Below are 23,660 nucleotides of genomic sequence, written 5' to 3'. Positions count from 1 at the left end.
ATCATGAAACTGGGGCTTCAATTCGAACACGAGAGAAGTTTACGTCAAACTTGAGCCTCATGGTTTACAAAGAAACACACGTAGTGCACGAGAGTACGGGCTACCAAGTCCGTGGGAATGAAACACAAATTGAACGGTAAGTTAAATAAAATTTAACACGAGAATTTCACAAAGCACACGACACATTCGTACATAATACGCTAAACTAACTAAAGCTGTACATCACGTGGTGGCACCGCTCGTCCACGCCAAGCTACAGTTGCACCAAAGGTCTCATCGAATAAACTGAATACTACTTAAATTAACGCCTTTCCCTGATTTAAATGGTTGGTGAGGCATGATTATGAATGCCACCCACCTTAGTGACTACCAGAAACTCAAAGCTCTCACACATTTCAACTCAGTAAACAGAGATGTTAGTCAGAGCATCTGTACTCACCGGCGTCCTATGGAAGAGAATGCCTAATAATCTCTCCTCGTCCGGGATCCACACACGGTGGCCGGAAGGGCTCAGAGAGTCCGCACAGCGGCTATTTGCCAACCTAACGGGACCAGCTAACACGCGGGGAACTTATGTCTCTCTGGTCCAGTGTAGTCGCACTCTACTTAATGCAAAGGTTGGCTAATCTGCCTCTACACGTTTAAAAATCAATTAGCGGCTCACGTGGAGCCGTTACAGTCTGTCAGCAACTGCTTTCTTTGGAAATGGAATTACTACGTTCTTCTTGAAGTATTTCGCCTGCCTCATACATCTTGCACACTACATGGAAGAGTTTTGTGTACAGTGTACACCACAGAAACATACAGGAGACGATTATTGTTTGTATGATCATGACAGTGTATCCTATAATACAGCAGGATCTGTGAGACAATGTGTTGAGGACAATGACATGACAGAAATAGACCGGCTGCCCAGAGAACCGACCTGAACCCAACAGAACTCCTTCGGTATGAGTTACAACATCGACTTGTCTCCAAAACCTAGCGTCCAACATCGTTACCCTCTCTCGTTTCGGCTCTTGAGGAAGAATGGGCTGACATTCGTCCACAGACATTGACATCTGGATGGAAGTGTCCCTACCAGCTTCAAAATGGTTCAAATGGCTCTAAGCACCATGGGACTTAACATCTGAGGTCATCAGTCCCATAGACTTAGAACTACATAAACCTAACCAACCTAAGGACATCACACACATCCACACCCGAGGCAGGATTCGAACCTGCGACCGCAGCAGCAACCCGGTTTCGGTCCGAGGCGCCTAGAACCGCTCGGTCACAGCCGTCATAAAGGCGAATGTTACACACACGTCATATTAATACCTACTGAAAGGTGTCGGAATACTTTTGATAAGACTGTGTATATACTGGTATCGTTAACAGTTGGTTTTACAGATTGCTCTGCTTAGGCTAGAACATGTGAGCTCCATCGGAATTTTGGTTACCGAGAACCCATTCAAGACACTCAGATTCGAGAATACCTTATTAATCAGTCACAGACGAACGCTTCTCTGAGCCTCGTTTGAATTTTCAGCTTTCTCTCTGGCGAATTGTCAAAGGGAAATTAAACGTGGCAGGAAGAGGCTTTCTCGAGATGAAGGAGGTAAAAGAGCGCTACTCGTTATCTGCAGAGATGTGACCCTGACAGTCGCTTCCAAGAAGGCCGAGGGAGCTCATTAAAACTGCTTCCCTCCCAGCTCTCTGTTCTGCATTCTCAGGGCGAACGGGCTGACAGTTGTGCGTTCGTTTCTTTGTTTCGTTTAATGTATCGAAATTAGTGGGGAGAAAATTGTTGGGATAAGAACATTCACTGCCTGACAGAAAAAGTGAAGCGCGCAGAAGTGGAGGAGGAAACGAAATGAAGTTTGACGAGTGGGAAAGGCATGTGATGTTATTTCAGTGATCACAAAATCGAGTCAAATTTACAAAGAACTTGACAGTATGGACCCATTGATCAGTATGACCTGGCACCATTTCTGGCCTGGATGAATGCACTGATTCGATTGGGAAGGGTGTCACATAAATACATTATAAATTACAATAACAATATTCAAAAATCAATAACTGTTAAAATTATCATAAAAATTACAACAGTTAAAAAGTTAAGAGTGATGAGGTGTGCCGGCCAGGGTGGCCGAGCGGTTCTAGGCGCTTCGATCTGGGACCGCGCAACCGCTACGGTCGCAGGTTCGAATCCTGCCTCGGGCATGGATGTGTGGATGTCCTTAGGTTAGTTAGGTTTAAGTAGTTCTACGTTCTAGGGGACTGATGGCCTCAGATGTTAAGTCCCATAGTGCTCAGAGCCATTTGACCCATTTTGAGTGATGAGGTGTTTCCAAAAGCCGCATAGCTGCATGAAGGTGCTTTATTCGCAACTACAGGTTTCACGTCACTATGGACAAATCTTCAGGTTTATAATGACTGAGCGACGTGGCGCAGTGGTTAGCACACTGCACTCGCATTCGGGAGGACGACGGATCAAACTCGTTTCGAGCCATCCTGAATTAGGTTTTCTGTGATTTCCCTAAATCACTTGAGGCAAATGCCGGGATGATTCCTTTGAAAAGAGACGGCCGACTTCCTTCCTCATTCTTCCCTAAACCGATGGGTCCAATGGCCTCGCTGTTTGGTCTCCTCCCCCGAACCAACAAATCATGTTTATAATGGTTGTATTTCCATAGTGCAGATGGAAAAGTACGGAATCCCAGATTTCGGGAAGTTATCCACATTAAAAGTGAAACCACAGTGGTGGATTCTCATAATTAAACTGAGTACACCAAAAAGACGCTTTTAAAAATGCACAACGCGTGACTGCTGAATACATCGCTGAATGAATTGCTGAATGAATTTCTAGCCTCCACGGGATGCTTAAACCACAACTTCCGGTTATCAATACGACGGAAGTACGCACTTTACATGGCATTTAAGTTTTAGTTCATTGGTTTTATACAATTTGCGTCTACCGGATCTTACAATAATCTTACCTGGTATTATCCGACCTGGCCCTTCCAGCAGTCATGCTTTGTACATTTTGACAAGCATCTTTTTGGTGTTCTCAGTTTTATTATGAAAACCCACTATTGTAGGAAATTGGAAATTTGTGGTAAGTTCCTATATGAGACCAAACAGCTGAGGTCATCGGTCATTAGGCTTACACACTACTTAATCTAACTTACGCTAAAGACATCACACACATCCATGCCCGACTCGAACGAGCTCCGACGGAAGGGGGGGCGGGGGGGAGAGGGGGGGGGGCAACCGTGGCAAGCCGCCATACAGCACGCTTTCCACCATTGTTGTTTGAGTTTTAACGTGGATAACTTTCTGAAAGCTGGGACTCCGGAATTTTCCGTCTACGTTACGGAAATGTAGCCGCTATAAACATGAAGGTGCGGCTATACTGACGTGAAACCGGTAGTTGTGAATAAAGCACCTTCATTAATCTAAACGGCTTTTGGAAACACATCATCACTCTTGACTTTTTAATTGTTGTGATTTGTATGATAATTTGAACGTCTATTGAATATTGAATGTTGTTATTGTTATTCATAAAGTCTCTGAGCTGTGGCTGCCCTTCCCAGAAAGTTGTTTGTATAAAGTTGTTGTTCCTCTCCTGAGAGAAGGTGGCTCATAAATGTTGTAAATGCTCCTTGAAATCCTGGATATTTGTACCAGGATGGACATCTGACCTGGTCCCACACATGTTATATCGGTGAGTAGCTCAGCATGACGCAGACAATTGATAGAGACAACTGCCACATACGGACGAGTAGTGCCCTGTTGTAAAATTGCACCACGATACTGTGGTATGAGAGGTAACACAAGAGGAGGCAGGATGTCCGTGCCTGACCGTTGTGCTACCGCAGTTCCCTCTAACACTACTAGTCATGCGCTGAAACCATAGTCGATGGTCCCCAACACCATGATGGCAGGAGTAGCACCACTGCGCCTTTTCAAAACACTGTAAAAATCGGAACTCTCCCCAGGGGGCTGTCGTACTCGTCGACAAAGTTCTTCTGGGGTAGTCCAGAACCATGATTCTTCGCTGAACATAATGTGAAGCAATTCGTCCGGAGTCCATGCTTGCCAGACACGGCACCACTCCATATAAGACCATTTGTGTTGTGGTGTTGACGGCTCTCATAATTCAACACAGTGCGCGCTTGGGAGTGTGGTGGATTGCAATGCGTGTTAACCCGTTAAGCACATTAATGAGCTGTGGTTAACCTGATAGAAAGAATGAAAGGCCTGACTTGACCTGGTCATGGAAACAGCTTTAGAATGTACACATGACGTTGTTGTGGTCTTCAGTATGAAGACTGGTTTGATGCAGTTCTCCATGCTACTCTATCAAGCCCTTTCATCTCTGTCTAACTACAACAACCTACATCTTTCTGACTCTAGTTCCTGTATTCATCTCTTGGTCTCCCTCTACGGTTTTTACCCCTTGCACGCTTCCCTCCAATACTAAACTGTTGATCCCTTGATGTCTCAGAATGTATCCCACAAACCGATGGCGTCGTCTAGTCAAGTTGTGCCACAAAATTCTTTTCTCCCCAGTTCTCTCCAGTACCTCATCATTAGTTACCTGAGCTTCTCACCTGATCTTCAGAATTCTTCAGTATCATTACATTTCAAAAGCTTCTATTCTCTTCTTATCTAAACTGTTTGTCGTCCATATTCACTTCCATACATGGCTAGACTCCATACAAATACTTTCAGAAAAGACTGCCGCACACTCAAATCTATACTCGATGTTAACAAATTTCTCTTCTTCAGAAACGCTTATCTTGCCATTGCTAGTCCACATTTTATATCCTCTCTACTTTGACTATCAACAGTTATTTTTATGCCAAACTAGGAAAACTCATCTACTACTTTAAGCGTTTCACTTCCTAATCTTATTTCCTCAGCATCATATGATTTAATACTACTACATTCCGTTATCTTCGCTTCGGTTTTATTGATGTTAACCTTGTATCCTCCTTTCAGGACATTGTACATTCCATTCAACTGCTCTTCTAAGTCCTTTGCTGTCTCTCAAAGAATTACAATATCATCGGCAAACCTCAAAAATTTTATATCATCTTCCTGGATTTTAATTGCTACACCAAATGTTTCTTTTGTTTCCTTTACTGCTTCCTCAATATACAGATTGAATAACATCTGGGATAGGCTGCAAACCTGTCTCACTCCACTCTCAACCACTGCCTCCCTTTCGTGCCCCTCGACCTTTATAACTGCCATCTGCTTTCTGTATAAATTGTAAATAGCCTTTCACTCCCTGCATTTTAACTCTGCTGCATTTAGAATTTGAAAGAGAGTATTCCAGTCAACACTGTCAGAAGCTTTCTCCAAGTCTACGAAAGACTTTCCTTAACTTAGATATGACTTACCGAATGTTTGGATATTTCTGATGCTACATCTGAAATTGGACTCAATATGAAACAAAAACTTAATTTGAAGCTCACGAGATGCCACAAAATTAAGACGCAGTTTTGACTCAGATGCTGCGGCGTGCTTCATTATACATGAGTAACGGAATTAATGGGAAATATCTAACCTTTTAGGTCGCCTACAGTCAATAGTTGGCAAAATGAGGATAGCGGAACGAACAGGAACATACACGCACTTCGATATTCGCACTAGGATAATATAGATATGGGGAAAGAAGGATAAGAATATAAACCTACAACATAAGCTCACACAGTAGCCAAACTGTATGTGCTCACACAGCCAGACGCGTCATTAATGGACGATATAAATTTGAATAAGGAGGCACAGCTTCAAATAGAATTTAGATTAAAACAGTGACTCGGATAGAAGTGCAGAGTCCAGATGAACTGACCACAAAGGAACCTCCTGGCCGAACAGGTTAGCATGAAGGAAAGCGAGAAAACCCCACAGTTACAGAAACGTTAGCAACTGACAACGAATGTTAGTTTACAAGTAGTGTGTTTTTATCTGATGATGCTAACAGCAAAAATATCATAAATAAAAGAAACATACTAAGCAATTTGTTGTTTTTGTGGTTTTCAGTACAAAAACTGGTGTGATGCACATTTCCGCGCTAGTGTATCCTGTGCAAGAATATCTTTGCATAAATGCTTCAACCCTCATCCATATGAAACTGGTGTTGTACTCAAGCCTTGGTCTTCCTCTATAAATTTTACCCACCCGCACTTCCTTTCATTAGCAAACTGACAAAACTTTAATGCCTCAGCATATATCATATCAACTCAGCCCTTCTTTTAGTCAAGTTGTTCCACGTATTATTTTCCCTAATTTGATTCACTAACTTCCCATTACTTGCTCGATCTACACATCTGATCTTCTATAGCTACACATTTCTAAAGCCTCTAGTCTCTTCATATCTGAATTGCTTATTACCAATATTTTATTTCCTTGCAAGGCTATACTCAAAACAAACACCTTCAGGAAAGACTTTCTAACATTTAAATTTACACTCCGTATTGATTAGCTTTCCATTAATTTACAAATTATATAAAGACTCCGATATAGTGGCCAAAATTAAAGCCAAAAGACTGAAATGGATAGGGCATGTCATCAGAGCACCACCAAACAGGACCATCAAGAAAGTGACTGAAGAGATTCCCACCGGAAGACGACCTCTTGGACGCCCACGCATGAGATACTTGGACAATATTCAAGACGATCTCAGAAAACTAGGACATGACAGACAGTGGCAAATTACTTGTAAAGACAGAGCAAAGTGGTTCAACATTGTCCATTCTGCAGCAAAAAGCCTTCATGGATTGTAATGCTTAATAATAATAATAATAATAATTGATGAGCTTACCTTTTTCAAAAATGCATTCTTGCTATATCCTCTCTACCTCTCTACTGCTTGCACACAACTGAAATGTGGACGGTAAGCAGTTCAGACAAGAAGAGAGTAGAAGCTTTTAAAATGTGATGCTACAAAAGAATGCTGAAGACTAAATGGGGAAATCGAGTAAGTAATGAGGAGGTACTGAATCGAAACGTTGAAAAAACATATGGCACAACTTGACTAAACGAGGGGATCCATTGTCAGGATACAGTCTGAGACACGGAGGAACCGTGTATTGGATAATGTAAGGTAGTGAAGGAAAAAGTCTGCAGAGGTGACGAACAGATGAGTACAGTAACCAAGTTAAAAAGGACGTGGTTGCTGTAATTATTAGGAGGTGAAGAGGCTGTTACAGAACAGAGTAGCGTGGAGAAATGCGACAAACTAGTCGGAGGACCACAACAAGTACTTCGGCCATCGTCAGTTATTTTGAAGATCAAGTAGCAAAATCCAACTATTTTTAGTATTCCATTTCAAAATTTAATTCCCTCATTGTTGTATGATTTAATTCGATTACATTCCATTAATTAATTAATTATTTTTTATTTTTTGCTTTTGTTGATCATCTTATAAGAACTTTTCAAGGCGTTGTCCATTTCGTCCAACTGCTCTTCCAAGTCCTTTGCCGTCTCTGACAGAATTACAAGGTCCTCGGCAAATCTCTTCCTGAATTTTAATTCTCTTTCCTATTCTCTCCTTAGTTTTCTTTACTGCTTGCTCAGTATGAGCATTGAATAATATAATGGAGATAGCACAACCCTACCTCACTTCCTTCTCAACTATTGTTCTTTTCTGCGGTTCAACTCACGTAACTGCAGTTTGGTGTCTGTACAAGCTGTAGATAGCTTTTCGCTCACTCTATTTTACTGTTGCGAACTTCAGAATTCCAAAGAATGTATTCTAGTCAATATAGCCGAAAGCTTTTTCCAAGTCTACAAATGCTATAAACATAGTTTTGTCTTTGTTCAGACTGTCTTCTACAGCAAGATGTATAGCCAGTATAGCCTCGCGCTTTCCTACGTTTCTCCCAAACTTAAACTGATCTTCCCTCAGACGGGCTTGTGCCTGTTGTAAAAAAAAAACCATTCCCCTAGTTCAGTAATCACAATGATACCTTAATAAAATACATTTCAGTCAGCATCAACTAAAATAGAAATGCACAATATTTTTTTCTAGGAAAACAGAATGTAGATACGCTGATCCTAAGTTGATTGCGGCGGCAATTAGCAGCCAAAAAATATACTCATCTTGCTTCCTCGTATAAATTGTTGGCACGGTTCGTTGTCATGTAAAATTCGGAGTGTGATTCCTTCAGAGGCCCCGGTCTTGACGCATTTACAAAAAGAACACTAACATTGGATTAGCATAGTATATTCTTCAATTCAACTTGGGTAATAATATGGTTCTCTTGATTTACGTAATAAGTGACACTGGTTAAAGATGATGACTTTCCAGTCAAAGAGACTCACTGATTTTATATTTGTTGCTCTCACTGCTGTAATACAAACATTGACATTCTTGAAGCAGTTTGAGTTTACTTCAGGCATTTCACAATACAAATTTCACATTGTTTAACCTGAAAGAAAGTCACGAATTTGGCTTTGCACATCCGTCCTCCTTCACTTTAGAACAGAGACTCTTCACGGAAATGTTATAAGGCAGAAAACAAAGATAGCACACCTCGTCAGACCAAAGAGTTTGTATGGTAACATTATAGAATTTCTGAGATGACAATTATAATTTAATATAATAATCACATCGCAAACGTATTTTATGGTGAAAAAACAAAATTTTTGGAACTAGAATTTCTTGTTGTGGCTAATGTTAAATATAAAGTTATCTTTAGGTTACTGAAGAAAGAAACTAAACAAATTACATAGGATAATTAATGCTTTCAAAAGTGACCTGAAGCTGAAAGACTTTCAAGATACAGATAAAAAAATATAAAAAGGCAATGACATTTCTAATAACGATCGTCAAACAACATAATGATCCCTGAAAACTCGCGAAACGAAAGCAAGATATGTGATTTGCAAAGAAACATCGTCCAAATATGAATGATTTCGAACTGTTCGTTAGACAGAGAACTACACTGAGATGATAAAAATCATGCGATAGCAATGTGCACATTTGCAGATGGTGGTTAGTATCGCGTACACATGGTATCAACGAACAGTGCCTTGGTGGAACTGTCATTTTTACTTAGATGATTCATATGAAAATGTTTCTTACGTGGTTATGGCCACACGACGGTAACTAACAGAGTTTGAAAGCGGAATTGTAGTTGGAGATACACGCGTGGAACATCCCATTTCGGAAATCAATATTTCGTGATTCACAGTGCCAAGAGTGGGTCGAGAATACTAAAGTTCAGCCAGTACCTGTCCCCAAGGACAACGCAGTGGCCGACGGCCTTCACTTAACGACCGAGAGCAGCGGTGCCTGCGTAGAGTTGTCGGTGCTAACAGACAAGCAATACTGCGTGAAATAACTGCGTAAATCAATGTTGGACGTACGACGAACGTATCCCTTAGAAAGGGCGGCGAAATTTGGCGTTAATGAGATATGGCAGCAGACGATCGATATGAGTGCCTTTGCTAATATCTCGACATCGATTGAAGTGCCTCTCCCGGGCTCGTGACCATATCGATTGGAGCATAGGCAACTGTAAAACCATGGCCTGGTCAGATGAATCCCGATTTCAACTGGTAAGAGTTGATGGTTGGTTTCTAGCGTGGCGGAGACTCCACGAAGCTACGGACCCAAGTTTTGAGCAAGGCACTGTGCAAACTGGTGGTGGCTCCATAATGGAGTGGGCTTTGTTTACATGGAATGGACTGGGTCCTCCGGTCCATCAGAACCGATTATTGACAGGCAATGGTGATGTTCAGTTATCTGATGACCCAAACAAGTATGGAATTTTCATAGATGGCAACGAGGCATGTCATTGGGGCACAATTTTTTGGCGACTGGTTTGAAGAACTTTCTGGACAGTTCAAGTGAATGATTTGGCCAACCAGATCGCCCAACGTGAATATCATCGAACATTTGTGGGGCATAATCGATAGGTCAGTTCGTGCTCAAAATCCTGCACCAGGAACCGTTTTTCATTTATGAACTACTATAGATACAGCAGGTTTAAACTGCAGAGGACTTCCAACGACTTCGTAAGTCCATGTCACGTCGAACTGCCGCACTAGCCGTGCAAAACGAGGTCCGACACGATATTTGGAGGTATACCATGACTTTTGTCACCTCAGTGTCACCTGCTACTTATCGAGTGACAGAATGGTATAGATTTGTTTCAAAAATTTTCCGCTCTTCTGTGAATAATCCCTGTCAGTGTTTTACAACTATGACTTAGACCTAGAATCCTTTATTCAGAAAAAATCCAAATGATCGCAGAGGCGTTGAGGAAATTTTTTTCTTTTAATAATATTGTCGCGTTTGTGATTTTCGGGGAGGAGATGTAGATAAACATTAGCGTCAGATGCGCTTCAGCGCTTGCAGAAGCCGAGTGGGGACTGCACTCGGCTGACGTACAGTTGAGGGCTTCGGCTCATAAGCCTGCGAGAAGACAGGGGGATGGGGGAGGAGGGAGAAGTGGCAGAGGGGCGGGGAAGCGACAAGACAGCAGGCTGCAGCCGCGCCGCGACACACGTTATTGCCGTTCGCCGTAATATGCGACGCGACGCAAAATGTGATTTCATAGCACGTCACTCCGGCCTTTGTGACAGCGAATTCCGCCGGAGCTGGCTGGCGCCGGCAGTCGTTGCGAGTTCCAATCCAATGGCTTAGGCGGCGGCGGAGGCGGTGGAGGCGGCGCCGACGCCCGGGGGCGGTGGAAGCGGACGCGGAGGCGGAGGTGGAGGCGACGCACTGCGTCGGCGTCGGGACGCTCCGCCGGGGAGCGCCTCTGCCGTCGCGACGGATTTATTTCCGCTCCAGCCCCTGCAGCGTTTGATTTAACGTGAATGATAAAACAGCGACTCTGTTAGCGGGCTGCCGGCTTTCTGTCCGGGCGGAGCATACCTGTGAAATTAGCTGCTGCAGCGCGCTCCTGCTCAAAGGGAATCTCGCCCGTATCCCCTTCCTATTTTTTTTTCTCTCTCCCTCCCGCCGGCTGCCTCTTTTGTTCGCATATTAAAACACGGGTTGGAGATGAAGAGGTTACTTTGTCACTCGTTAGCGCCGTGACGTGTAACAAAATTAAGTTGTATATTCGATGGTGGAAACTGCTTCGTTTTCCAACACGGTAAAGTAAAAACGTGGCTCCGGAGAAACATAAAAAGAATGTTTTAAAGCACGCAGTTCCTAACGAAACACGTCCACTAATACATTAAACAGTATCAAGACTCCTAGGCTACTATATCGAAACTGAGAGAAGGGAAATTACAGTTTGCCTTAGTGCTGTAGCCTACAGCAATACCCCCCCCCCCCTCCCCCGGATAGCAGTGCTTCTTAAAACGTCGCTTCCGATTCGCGGGAGTGCACCGTCCCGGATGGAATCCGCACGGTGAATTAACGACATCGGTCAGTGGGTTGGCCAGCCTGGATCTGGATGTGATTTTTAGGCGGCTACCCACATCCCACTAGGGGAATACCGGACTGCTACCAAGTTCCGCGTCAGTTACTCGACTCGAAATCATTTAGAAAACTTTCGCTCATTTTCGCATGGGTATCACTACACTCAGACAGTTAAGTACACGTATTCCGACCCTGGGGTAACGGGTGGCGACAGAGGGCGTCCGAAAACCCCTTAAATTAACCGCTCCACATCCATTGATAATCGTGCCGACAATGTGCCGATGCTGGACAAAGGCACCAGGAAATGATGATGATTACATCTCCTTACGCACAAAGCGCAAATGGTCCTAGGACTGCAGCCATACAACAACCACCTGATTCCGTACGGAACCATTCCGCTCAGCGACTGCATGTTATTCATAGGGAACGATAGAAACACGGCAGTCAGTCACTATCCCTTTGTTCTTTATTATTCTTGCATATCCAGATTTCAGCAATAAATAGTCATCTCCATTTCTGAAATACAAGGAAATTAGAGAATCAGAACTGATTTACATAAAACAATAAGTAAAACATAATGTTCTCCAATATAAATAATGCATTTTAGTCACTTTACCATTTGAGTCAATTATAATCCAATACTATGTCGGTTTTACCAACAAACAAGAACTGGAGCAGGCTTTATCCTGCAATTCTTTCCTTCTACCAGCCCTTCAGTTATAGTTTTAGCAAGAACCGTTCTGTTACTTCTATTAATTATGTGATTTTTAGGTAATTTTTCTCGTTGACCCATTCCTTACTCAATCAGTGCTACTGATCTTTAAAAGTTTCACCACTATATGGAAGCTTCTTATTGTTTCATTTCCATCTTACAGTTTATCGGTATGCAGCTGTATTCGATCTTAGCTTTTCAAGAGTCCCTTTATGGAACAAAGGTTTATTTTATTGTATGTTACCCGCTGTTTCTTTTAACAGCAAGCTCTTCTGCAATGTGAAAACCTTGCTATTACAGTATGTCTTCCTTCAACTATTTTACTTCCAGAATAAAAGTCGTCGACTTATTCAAGAGTCTCTTGTTATACTTAACAGTTAGCCACCCTTGATGCCCTCCTATTCTGAACACTGTTACCTCAGCTTTCTTTCCATTCAAGTGTAACTTGTAGCCAGTAACTAATACATCCTCCATTACATTAAAAAACCCCGACCAGATTTCTGTTCACTTTCGGCAGTCACTGCTATGTCATCAGTGAACCATATGATGTTGGGTTTCGGCCGGTGATAAACATATCTGATCTCGACATTTCACTAGTGTCCTTCCTACATAAAAAATTAATGTCAGTGGGGACAAAGGGCAATCCCACTTTTTGCTTTTCGTACCGACCTGTAAGTGTTGATTACTTTAATCTGCTGCCAATAAAGAGAACAAATTACCCATCACATTAAACTGCAAAAGAATGGAAATAGCTGACCTAATTAGCATTTATAGCGCAAGCTAGAAAGAAAGGATTAACGACGCTTTTTATAGGCAACAAAACTGGTTGATACGATTCTTTGGTGTGAAGCCGAAGTTACAGTAGCTTTATCTGATGGTGACTGTGGCATCATTTCATTGCCTATCACTCATTCTCACATGTTTTGATTTCATTAAACTCACATCGGAGTAATGAAAGAAAACGGTGTCTTTGCTTCTTAACAAGTCTGTACTGGCACTTTCAAATAAATGTTTATAGGAATTAGGGCGGCCTATGAGGTCTGTTGGCTTATGATTGGCTTATGACATATCATACATCCAGTGGGAATTTATGCCGTAAACATCTAGCACTGGAGAAACGAATTCTTTCTTGGTGATATTTGTAGTATGAGAATTAGGCCCTGGTATAAGACATGTTTCCATGCCTCTTATTCCTCTCTTAAGGCTGCAGACATCCTCTAATATATAAAGATTTTTCGTCAGTTGCTCTTCGAAATCCAGCAAGCTCAACGAGCCATTAAAGGTTACACAGTTAGATGAAAAATTTTCCATCCCTTAATCTAACTGAGGACTCTGACGACTGGAAGGGCATCTTAACCAGAAGCTAAAATAACTGTAAAGTTCCCATATGGCGGAAAGAGCGGACCTATTTCAACGGAATAAATGTTAGAAAAGATGGACCTGATGTGCAATAAATTAACTAGTTAATTTGCTCCAAACCAACTAAAATTTTCAATAATTTGCGCCTCGTGCTCTCGATTACGGCATAAGGATACGTTGCGAGATGTGTACAGTACATCATCCAACACAAAGCATCATATTCACTTGGGTTGAAATCTTACTGATCCGGATAAACTTTCTCATGCTCTTCGTTTATGTATCTGGTAGGTGTGTCTGTAAGTTGTTACTAATCATTCCTGTAATGCGCTCATAACCAGTATCTCGATCTTTCGTCTTCTTTTCCCCTTTTGGGTCATCTAAGGACCACAGGCCAATTTCAATGCTTCCTCCTTTCTTCTTCCTCCAGTACTTCTTCATCTTCTCACTATGAATCCTTTTTCTCTCCTCAGATCATTTTGACCCTGTCCTCGTCTCTTTCCTGCCTGAGAATCCTTCCATTTTTAACACTTTCTTCTTAAAAATCAATTTTTTTGCACATATACAGTTTCTTTCCAAGTATTTCCTAACTTCTTGACTCCAGGCTATTGCTGACTTATTGTTCCAAAGATATTTAAAAATCTGTTTGGTTAACCTGTTGCCGTTCATTCTGTATAAATGTCCAAAAAATAGCAGTCGTTTCTTGCGTAGCATTTTAGTTGCGTTTTCTATGTTGCGACATATTTCTTCATTACTTTTCAATTTCGATACTTCTGTACTTCTTAGCGGGCCGAGTAGTTTTCGAATGATACTTCTTTCTAGTACTTCAAGTTTATGTTAAGTTTGTAATTCAGTAATTCAGTATCTCTGTATTTATGCACTGGACTAATGTTCTTTTCTGATAGCACTGTTCCTGAACGCCCCTGATGTACTTCATCTTCTCAGTGTTCCAAAAACCTCCAATTTCGATCCTTTTATGTGACTTCACTGTCTCTTCTTTTCCTGTAACAAGAGGTGATCTTCGTCTGCTACTACACTCATAGGATGCAACTGGCTGCATTTTTCGTATCTGAGGTCATTGTTCTCCGCTTTCAGAGCAAATTTCCAATATCAGTGACTGCAGAGTGTACCATATGCATAAAAAATGGTTCAAATGTCTCTGAGCACTATCGGACTTAACATCGGAGGTCATTAGTCCCCTAGAATGTAGAACTAATTAAACCTAACTAACCTACGGACATCACACACATCCATGCCCGAGGCAGGATTCGAACCTGCGACCGTAGCGGTCGCGCGGTTCCAGACTGAAGCGGCTAGAACCGCTCGGCCACTCCGGCCGGCCCATACGTATAGGATCAAAACAATAATTATCTGTAATGATCGCTTACGAAAATTCTGATTTTTTTTTTTCTTTTGACAGAAACAATTTACGTTATACAGAAAAACTTGAACTATACCAACTGTTCAAAGTGACGACCGATGTTCTTGCATTATAATGATGGGTTACATTTACTAGTTACGGTAATAGCCACGAAGGGGCCCAGTAACCTCTCCACAACATGCTACACGTTGGTGAGACCTATGTGACATCCAATGCCGCGTACCAGGCTAGTAAATAATCTGACAAAGGTTGTACATCCAAAGATAAACGTCAGAGCTATACCTATTCATATCCGTAAACATATGCATATCAGCTTACTGTAGCTATGGTAGATATATAACTCATCGTTACGAGCAAGCCGGCCGTTGTGACCGAGCGGTTCTAGGCGCTTCAGTCCGGAACCGCGCTGCTGCTACGGTCGCAGGTTCGAATCCTGCCTCGGGTATGGATGTGTGTGGTGTCCTTAGGTTAGTTACGTTTAAGTAGTTCTAAGTCTAGAGGCTGATGACCTCAGGTGTTAAGTCCCATAGTGCTTAGAGCCATTTGAACCATTTGAAGTACGAGCAAGAGTACGTAACGACATAAAAAAAACATAACTCTAGCTACGCCTCCAGTAGTTGTATATAACGTGATGAAACTTACCCGTATGTGATGAAACACATGTACTGTAAAGTAACTGATCAAAAGTGCCCCATCGTGGTCGTGCGGTAGCGTTCTCGCTTCCCGCGCCCGGGTTCCCGGGTTCGATTCCCGGCGGGGTCTGGGATTTTCTCTGCCTCGTGATGACTGGGTGTTGTGTGATAGGTTAGTTAGGTTTAAGTATTTCTAAGTTCTAGGGGACTGATGACCATAGATGTTAAGTCCCATAGAGCCATTTGAACCATTTGAAAAGTGCCCTGACGTCTATCAGTGGCTTAAATTCTGCTGAAGGCGCTTTCAAAGAAGTATCTGTGGACAAACCGCAACCTATTCTCCCACAAGATCCGAAACCAGAGAAGGTAGTGATGTTTGAGACGGGAGTTGGGAGCGAAGTCCACGTTCTAACTCATCCCGGAGGTGTCCCATTAACATGTGGTCGGAATTGTGCATAGGGCAGTCCATGTCAGGAATGTTATTGTGCACAAGCCATTGCCCCATATATGATGCTTTATGGCAGGGTACGTTGTCATGGTGACACAAACTCTTCCTCTACTGTATGCACTACACAATACTGTAAAATGTGTTCATTTCCTTCCACATTCAGCGTTTTCTTAGACGCAATAACAGGACGTTAGAATGGAGATGTTACATCAGATAATACGGTTTCTTGTGAGCAAGAGATCCAAAGTACGCTGGATTTGAGAGGTACGACGAGACATGCAAAAAATGGGAATACAGGAAACAGATATTTACACCGGCATGATTTTCAAATCATTAATTCGGTTGCCATAAGTTTACAGAAAGGAATGAGATCCAGGACAAAAATATCGTGGACAGAAGAGCGAAGAAAGTTGAAAATGAAGAGAATTAAAGAATATTGCATAAAGACCAGAAGGAAATAAGGTAATCCGAATTAACGTGACCCTCAGATGACCAAATCGGAAAGATGCAGAAGAAAATCCTGCTGTTGATAAATATATTGAGAGATTGATGGGAAGATCGAGAGTGCCACGGGCACAAAACTTTTTCGACATTTAGTTTTTCAAAATCTCTATGAACCTTCTACCGTTACGTGCTCCTTCTCCAGAGGACATAATGCGGACACCTCAGTCAGTGTTCCGTCCCACGCTGTCCCGAAGTGATCATTATTTCCGAGCTTTAACCTATCGCCGCCGTCTGCCACGGTAAATGCAACGTAGTTAAACAGTAACTTTCTAGGATTTTATGTTGTTTAATACATTGTAAAAAGATTGAATATAAAATCTCTGGCTGTATAATCAGTGGTCCCGTTTCTAGTATCAAAAATACCTGGACTGTCGCTAATTATTATTTAATTCATCCTCCACATTGTATGTAAGAAAATTAGGAAGTAAATCCAATGAACCCGCAATTGCGAATAAGGACTACCATCAGATGTAGAATGGAATGACGTGAATGAAAATTTGAGCCGGATCGGGAATCGAACCCGAATTTCCCGGTAAGTACGAGCGGTCGCCTTAACATTTGTCTCACGGCCGGACCCAACTTTCAACCATGCGTCTACTTCCTGTACTTCTACATCCAGTACGTATATTCCAGTACAGGTCAGACGTTGTACTTGAAAGTAGCTTGCCCGGTATCGGCAGATAAATACGATATTGCAGTTATATTCAGATTACGATACAAAGTTCCTTTGGACATGAATGCTTGTCCAAAAGGACTTTGCATCGTAATCAGAACAACACAGGCACCACAATATCCTAATTAGGAAGTTATACGTAGGCTGTTTAGGTTTTTATGTTGGTAACGCTACATAGTGCTCTGTATGAAAATCGCTGACTGCGCTGTGTGCAGTCTGTGGCTGGTTGGACTCATTGTTGGAATATTCGCTTGTGTAGTGTTGGGCAGTAGGATGTGAACAGCGCGTAGCGTTGGGCAGTTGGAGGTGAACAGCGCGTAGCGTTGGGCAGTTGGAGGTGAGCCGCCAGCAGTGGTGGATGTGGGGGGAGAGATGGAAGAGTATTGAGAGGTTACTATGAGCGGACAATCTGGTCGTGTGTCCGTCAGAAAAAGGAAATTTGTAAGACTGGATGTCATGAACTGGACTTTTGAACACTATTAAGGTAAATACATTGTTTGTTCTGTACCAAAATCTTTCATTTGCTAACTATGCCTATCAGTAGTTACTGCCTTCAGTAGTTAGAATCTTTTATTTAGCTGACAGTATTGGCGCTCACTGCATTGCAGTAGTTCGAGTAACGAAGATTTTTGTGGGGTAAGTGATTCATCGAAGGTATAGTTTATTGTTAGTCAGGGCGATTCTTTTATTGGGATTATTGAAAGTCAGATTGCGTTGTGCTAAAAATATTGTATGTCACTTTAGTGATGATCAGAATAAGTAAAGAGAGAGCTGTCTGAGTACGTTCAGTTTTGCTCAGCTGTTTGAAAATCAAATAACTTAAAGAGTTTTTCCAGCACTGTCATTCTTTACATATAAAGGGGAAGTTTCAAAATGTTTATTTCTGTTCAACAGGTCACTCAAAATACGTAAATACACTACTTTTACATTTTCCAGTTCCTCTATCACACGAAATGTCAGTGTGCTCGGTTACCAGAATGATATAGCACCTGAAACACAGTAAACGTCACGTTTAAAGCATAATAATTTTGCAAAAGAGAAACGAACTTGATAGGCTTATTTCCCGAAACTCATCGTGTGCAAAAGATATGAATCAAAACCGTGGCTGACCGCAGCAGAAGTGTGAAAAATGGGAAAGATACAAAGGCATGAATGAAAAGTTGTGCAGAGCAAGTTTATGAAAGGTTCGACTAGAATTGAAAAACTAGTTCTTATTTGAAAGGGATGCACTTACTTTGCCTGTTGTTAATTATCACTCAACGTGGAGTGCGGAACGATAAATTATTTCCTTGGTTTCTTTTAAGTCCCGTCGAGGGATAAGAGAATAGTACTATGGAGCATTTCGTGCACCTGCAACTTGGCTTCACTCCCGGCTAGCTCGTTCACGAACGCCTTGCCCGTGTCGCGTCCCACATTATCGCGTGTTATTCCAGTTTGATTGCAGTTCCGCATCGCTCAGAGATGACACTTTAATTAACGGTGTTTTCATGACTGTTTCTGTTTACAAATAATTAAATGATTTATAATTAATGTGGCAGTTGCTAAATGTGAGGGTGGAGCTGGAGGGGGCGTGGTGTCCGCAGGGGATGAGGTGGGGATACGTTAGGGGAGGGGAGGTGAGGGTGAGGGGGGAGGGAGAGGGAACGGGGCGTGACTGCATTGTGCGCTGGTCAGACCGAAATATTTCCGTAAAATTGAGCCATAAAATTATTTCCATTCGGTTTTATAATTACCGTCCATATGGAATGTTTCACATCGGCTGATTATGTGCAAGCTCACAATAAGCCAATATCTCGCTCTGACTGGCGTCCTTTTAATAATTGGCATATTTTATTGTTCCGACGGGACGCGAAATAAACCGAGAGTTTAGCGAACGGTGAGGACGCACTACAAGCCGTAAGTTTTCTCGTGCGCGTTCTTCCGCCTTCCATGTAGAGAGTAAAAGATATACAGTAAATTAATGTTCGAACGTGGCAGGAAGTTACGTAAAAGAACTTGACAGAGCAACAAGAGTATGACCAACACAACATCAGTAACTCGTCGTATAAAAGTCAAAGCCGATACACTCCTGCCTCCTTCCACAACTTAGTTACGAGTCCACCTCTACTCAGTGGAGTATCAATAAAAAGTTAAACAGACATGAAATTTGCAACTGTGCTTTGTCGTACGCAAACTAGGGTTTCACGGGATATAAGCGGACGAAGGAGATTTTTAGAGTAGATCAGCTGTTGTAACTAACTTCTAACATGATGTTCACCAACATGAATACTTTGCTTTTTAAACTTTCCACTAGAAAGTCGTCAGACTCAGCCGCAGATATAATAGCGCACCCCCAACTCATCAACTTGCCAGTCTATGTACAGGGTGACTATTATGAAAAAAAGTCGTCATAACTTCTGAAAGGTTTGCGATAGGACATTCAAACTGCTCGCTTGGCCGCAGGACTTGCTGTTGTCGGCCATTTGCAGGTAAAAATGTCATGGTACAGCGCATTTAACTCCTCCCGAACAGGCCATGAAGGCCCAAAGTTACCGACTGGCACCTCAGCTCAGAGGCGTCACTGGATGCGGATATGGAGGGTCAGCACACCGCTCTCCCGGTCGTATGTCAGCTTCCGAGACCGGAGCCGCTACTTCTCATCAAGTAGCTCCTCAGTGTGCCTCACAAGGGCTGAGTGCATGCCGCTTGCCAACAGCACTCGGCCTACCGGATGGTCACCTATCCAAGTGCTAGCCCAGCCCGACAGCGCTTAACTTCGGTCATCAGACGGGAACCGGTGTTACCACTGCAACAAGGCCGTTGGCACAGTGCGTTTGAGGGACTGAAAATCAATATTTCACGATCAACAACTCTCTTTATCCTCAACAGGTGACTGTGCGGTGTGCAATATCCAGTCAAGGAATAATCGGTGCGATACTCCTTGATGCCACGGCGACTACCGACGGTACGTGAAGGTTTTGGAAGATGATTTCATCCCCATTATCCAAAGTGGTCCCGATTTTGACAAGATGTGGTTCATGCAAGACGGATCATAGGACGACACCATAGAAGTAGGAGAGTGTTTGATGTAGTGGAGGAGCACTTTCAGGACCGAATTCTGGCTCTGGGGTAGCAAGAGGCCACTGGTATGTGCCTCGATTTGCCACCATATACTCCGAGTCTGAACACATGCGACTCCTTTTTGTGGATCTCTATTAAAGAAAAGGTGTACAGCAGTAACCCCAAAAACCATTGCTGAGCTGAAAACAGCCATTTGGGAGATCATCGACAGCATCGAATATCGGACACTTCAGCGGGTCATGCAGAATTTCGCTATTTGTCTGAGCCACATCATTGCCAATGATGGCAAGCATATCAAACATGTCATAACCTAAATCTGAATATCTGTAGTGACGTTTACATGATAAATAAAGTGTGTGCTCGCCGTAGTTTATAAATGATTTACGTTTTTCTATTCATACAGTTCAATAATTGTCACCCTGTCAGTAATGAGTAAGCAAGTTGCACATCACGAAGTAACCATATTTTAACTGAATGATAAGCTTTCTACTTAACAGTACTTCTTTATTTCTTAACTCAGAAGGTATTCAAAGACAGTGTTCAAGTTCCTGGAACATTTGTCCGCAAAAAATCGCGTTTAGAAACACTAGAATGCGGTCCCTAAAGTGCTCCTCCAGGACATCAAACACTCTTCTGCATGATGGGGTCGAGCTCCGTCTTCCACTAACCACATCTTATCGAAATCAGGATCTCTTTGGATAAGGGGGATGAAATCATCTTCCAAAACCTTCACGTACCTTTCGGTAGTCACCATCAAGGAATATCGCACCGATTACTCCGTTACAGGATACTTCACACCACACAGTCATCCATTGAGAGAGAAAAGACTTCTCGATAGCGAAATGCAGATTCTCAGTCCCCCAAATGCGTCAATTCTGCATATTGACGAAGCCATCCAAATGAAAGTGAGCTTCGTCGCTAAGCCACACAACAATGCGAATACTAATTCCCATCATCCCTGGAGCCAACTGTGCAGTTTGAACGTCCTAACACATACAGTTCAGAAATTATGACAATTTTATTTCATACAGTCAATAATTGTCACCCTGTATATCTACCATAATTATAGAAGCTAATAAGCATATGTATATGAATAGGTATATCCTTGACATCTATTATCCTCGGATATGCAACCTTGCTCGGATTATTTACTAGCTGGTACGCTGCATTCGATATCTCGTACGTGTAATAACGTGTAGCATATGGTGGACAGGTTACTGGGACCTTGGGTGTCTATTACTGTAACTATGGCGTGTAAATAGCCCATTATTACAAAACAAGGTCATCAGTCGTCGCTCTGAACAGTTGTATAGTTTGAGTTTTTGCTGTCAAAAAAATCTAAGCGCTCGTCGACGACCACTACAGTTAAGGTATTGTTTTGATCCTATGTGTATGGCTCACTCTGTCTGTGGTGACTGATTTTGGAAATTTTCTCTGAAAGCGGAGAACAATGACGCTAGGTACGAAAAATGCAGCCTGTTCTGTCCTTTCAGTGTAGTAGCAGACGAAGACCACCTTTTGTTACAGGAAAAGAAGAGACAGTTAAGTCACATAAAAGGATCGAAAGTGGAAGTCTTTGGAACGCGGAAAAGATGGAGTACATCAATGACGTTGAGAAACAGTGATTTTAGAGAAGAACATTAGCCCAGTGTATAAAGACAGAGATATTATCGATAAACTGGATTACATTAACTTGAAGTCCTATAAAGAAGGATCATTCGAAAAATACTCGGTCCGGTAGAAATACAGAAGTATAGAAATTAATAAGAAATGAAGCAATAAATCGCAACATAGAAAAGTTACTTGAAACGCTACAGAAGAGACGACTGCTATTTTTTGGACATTTGTACAGAATGAATGCCTACAGGTTATCCAAAAAGATTTTTAAATATTTTTGGAGTAAGAACAATAGACTGGAATCAAAAAGTTAGGAAATATTTGAAAAAAGAACAGTATAAGTGAACAAAATAGATTTTTAAAAAGAAAGTGTTGAAAATGGAAGTATTCAAAGGCATGAGGGAGAAGAGAACAGGGTCAAAATGATCTGGAGAGTGAAAGAGGACAGATAGTAAGAAGATGAAAGAGTACTGGAGGGAGAAAAAAGAAGAGCAATGGCGGGAACATTGGAACTGGCGCGTGGTTCTTGATGACCCAAACGGAGAAGAAAAGAAGAAAGACCGAGATACTGATTGTAAGCGTATTACAAGTGAATTACTTTTGAATGCATTATGGGAACAGCAGTGATCAATGTCTTTTAAATAATTACTATTAAAAACAGACTTGATCACGATTTATTTAACAAGGTGACCGGTTTCGACCACTACTGTGGTCATCTTCAGACCTACAAGTTGTATACAAAGCTCTAATTAGAGGGCTACATACGTTAAAGAAAATACATAAAGTTATAAAGCTATAAAACGTTGAATTACCATTGAGTAGGAACCTCTTTCTGGTGGAGAATCACTACTGGAGAAACCAGTGCACTATATATAATGGAGGCTCCACCCACTTCTGACTGCATGATGTTATTATTAACCAATGAGTTATAAGTCGAATTACAATTTAAAATTTCTTAGTTAAAAGAACATTGTCAAGAATTAGAAATAAATACACACTAAACTTAGCTTATTAAACAGCTATTGTCAATTAAGAAGTGTTAAAAATATTTAAATATGTAGGAAAATGAACTTCGGTTTGACAGTACATGGGTTGCCCTCTCAAGGCCTGTCAGTGAACCATTTGGAACCACTGGTAGCTATGGTGAAGTTAGACGCCGTTGCAAAGATGAAGCAGCAGGCTTTTTTCACTGAAGTTGTTGTAAAGTCGATAGTCGAACTAGTGGTTGCCATGGTGAGGACAAACGCCAGTGCAAAGATGTGGCAGCAGGCTTCTTTCCAACGAAGTTGTTGCGAAGTGGAATGGCAAAGACTGTGGCGTCAGACGATGTATTATTGAGCAGCAACTTGTCTTTATTGAAACGAAAAGAGTAAGCTACAATAATCTGTAGCTGACATGTATACTACATGCTGCACAAATACGATACGAAGTAGTTGTCCGTATATATGAAATATTATCTATAAAGTTGATATGTAGATTACATGTGCCAATTTTTTTTTAAGGCATTGCTATTCCTCAAGTTATATGCCAGTCATATAAGCAAATAAAAATGAAAGAATTTAAAATTATAAAATTATGAGCCAGTGTCAAAAATAAAACGATGTGAATTAGCAATATGCAGTCTAAAAGCATAAAAGCAAAAATTCTAAAACAGATATAAAATAATGTTTGGTAAAATACAATTACAATGTAAAGATAAAATATTTGCTAAAAGTCTTAATAATTTAAATTTTTTTTAAAAAACCTTTTAAAACAAACGACAGAAGAGTAAACATTCTGAAGCAGATCATCGAAAAGCTCAAAGAAATGTTTGTCTTTGAACTGAAGTTGTTCGTTTAAAACAGATAATGGATTACTTTTGTGAAGTGAAAAAATTTCAATTTCTTCTAAGGTATTTAGC

At 41.7% G+C, this 23,660-nt stretch overlaps 1 protein-coding gene and 1 pseudogene across 1 annotated transcript in view; one reads left to right on the top strand and one right to left on the bottom strand.

Moving 5' to 3' along the window:
- Positions 1 to 23,660, top strand: part of LOC126195576 (homeobox protein goosecoid-like) — a gene marked incomplete at its 3' end in the record, with an annotated part of 193,584 nt that overhangs the window by 35,810 nt on the left and 134,114 nt on the right. The window lies entirely within an intron of this gene.
- Positions 19,770 to 19,887, bottom strand: LOC126195848 (5S ribosomal RNA; annotated as a pseudogene).

Source organism: Schistocerca nitens, chromosome 7 (genome assembly GCF_023898315.1).
Source record: "Schistocerca nitens isolate TAMUIC-IGC-003100 chromosome 7, iqSchNite1.1, whole genome shotgun sequence".
In the NCBI taxonomy this organism is placed as follows: domain Eukaryota; kingdom Metazoa; phylum Arthropoda; class Insecta; order Orthoptera; family Acrididae; genus Schistocerca; species Schistocerca nitens.
This window is presented reverse-complemented; position numbering and strand designations above follow the sequence as displayed.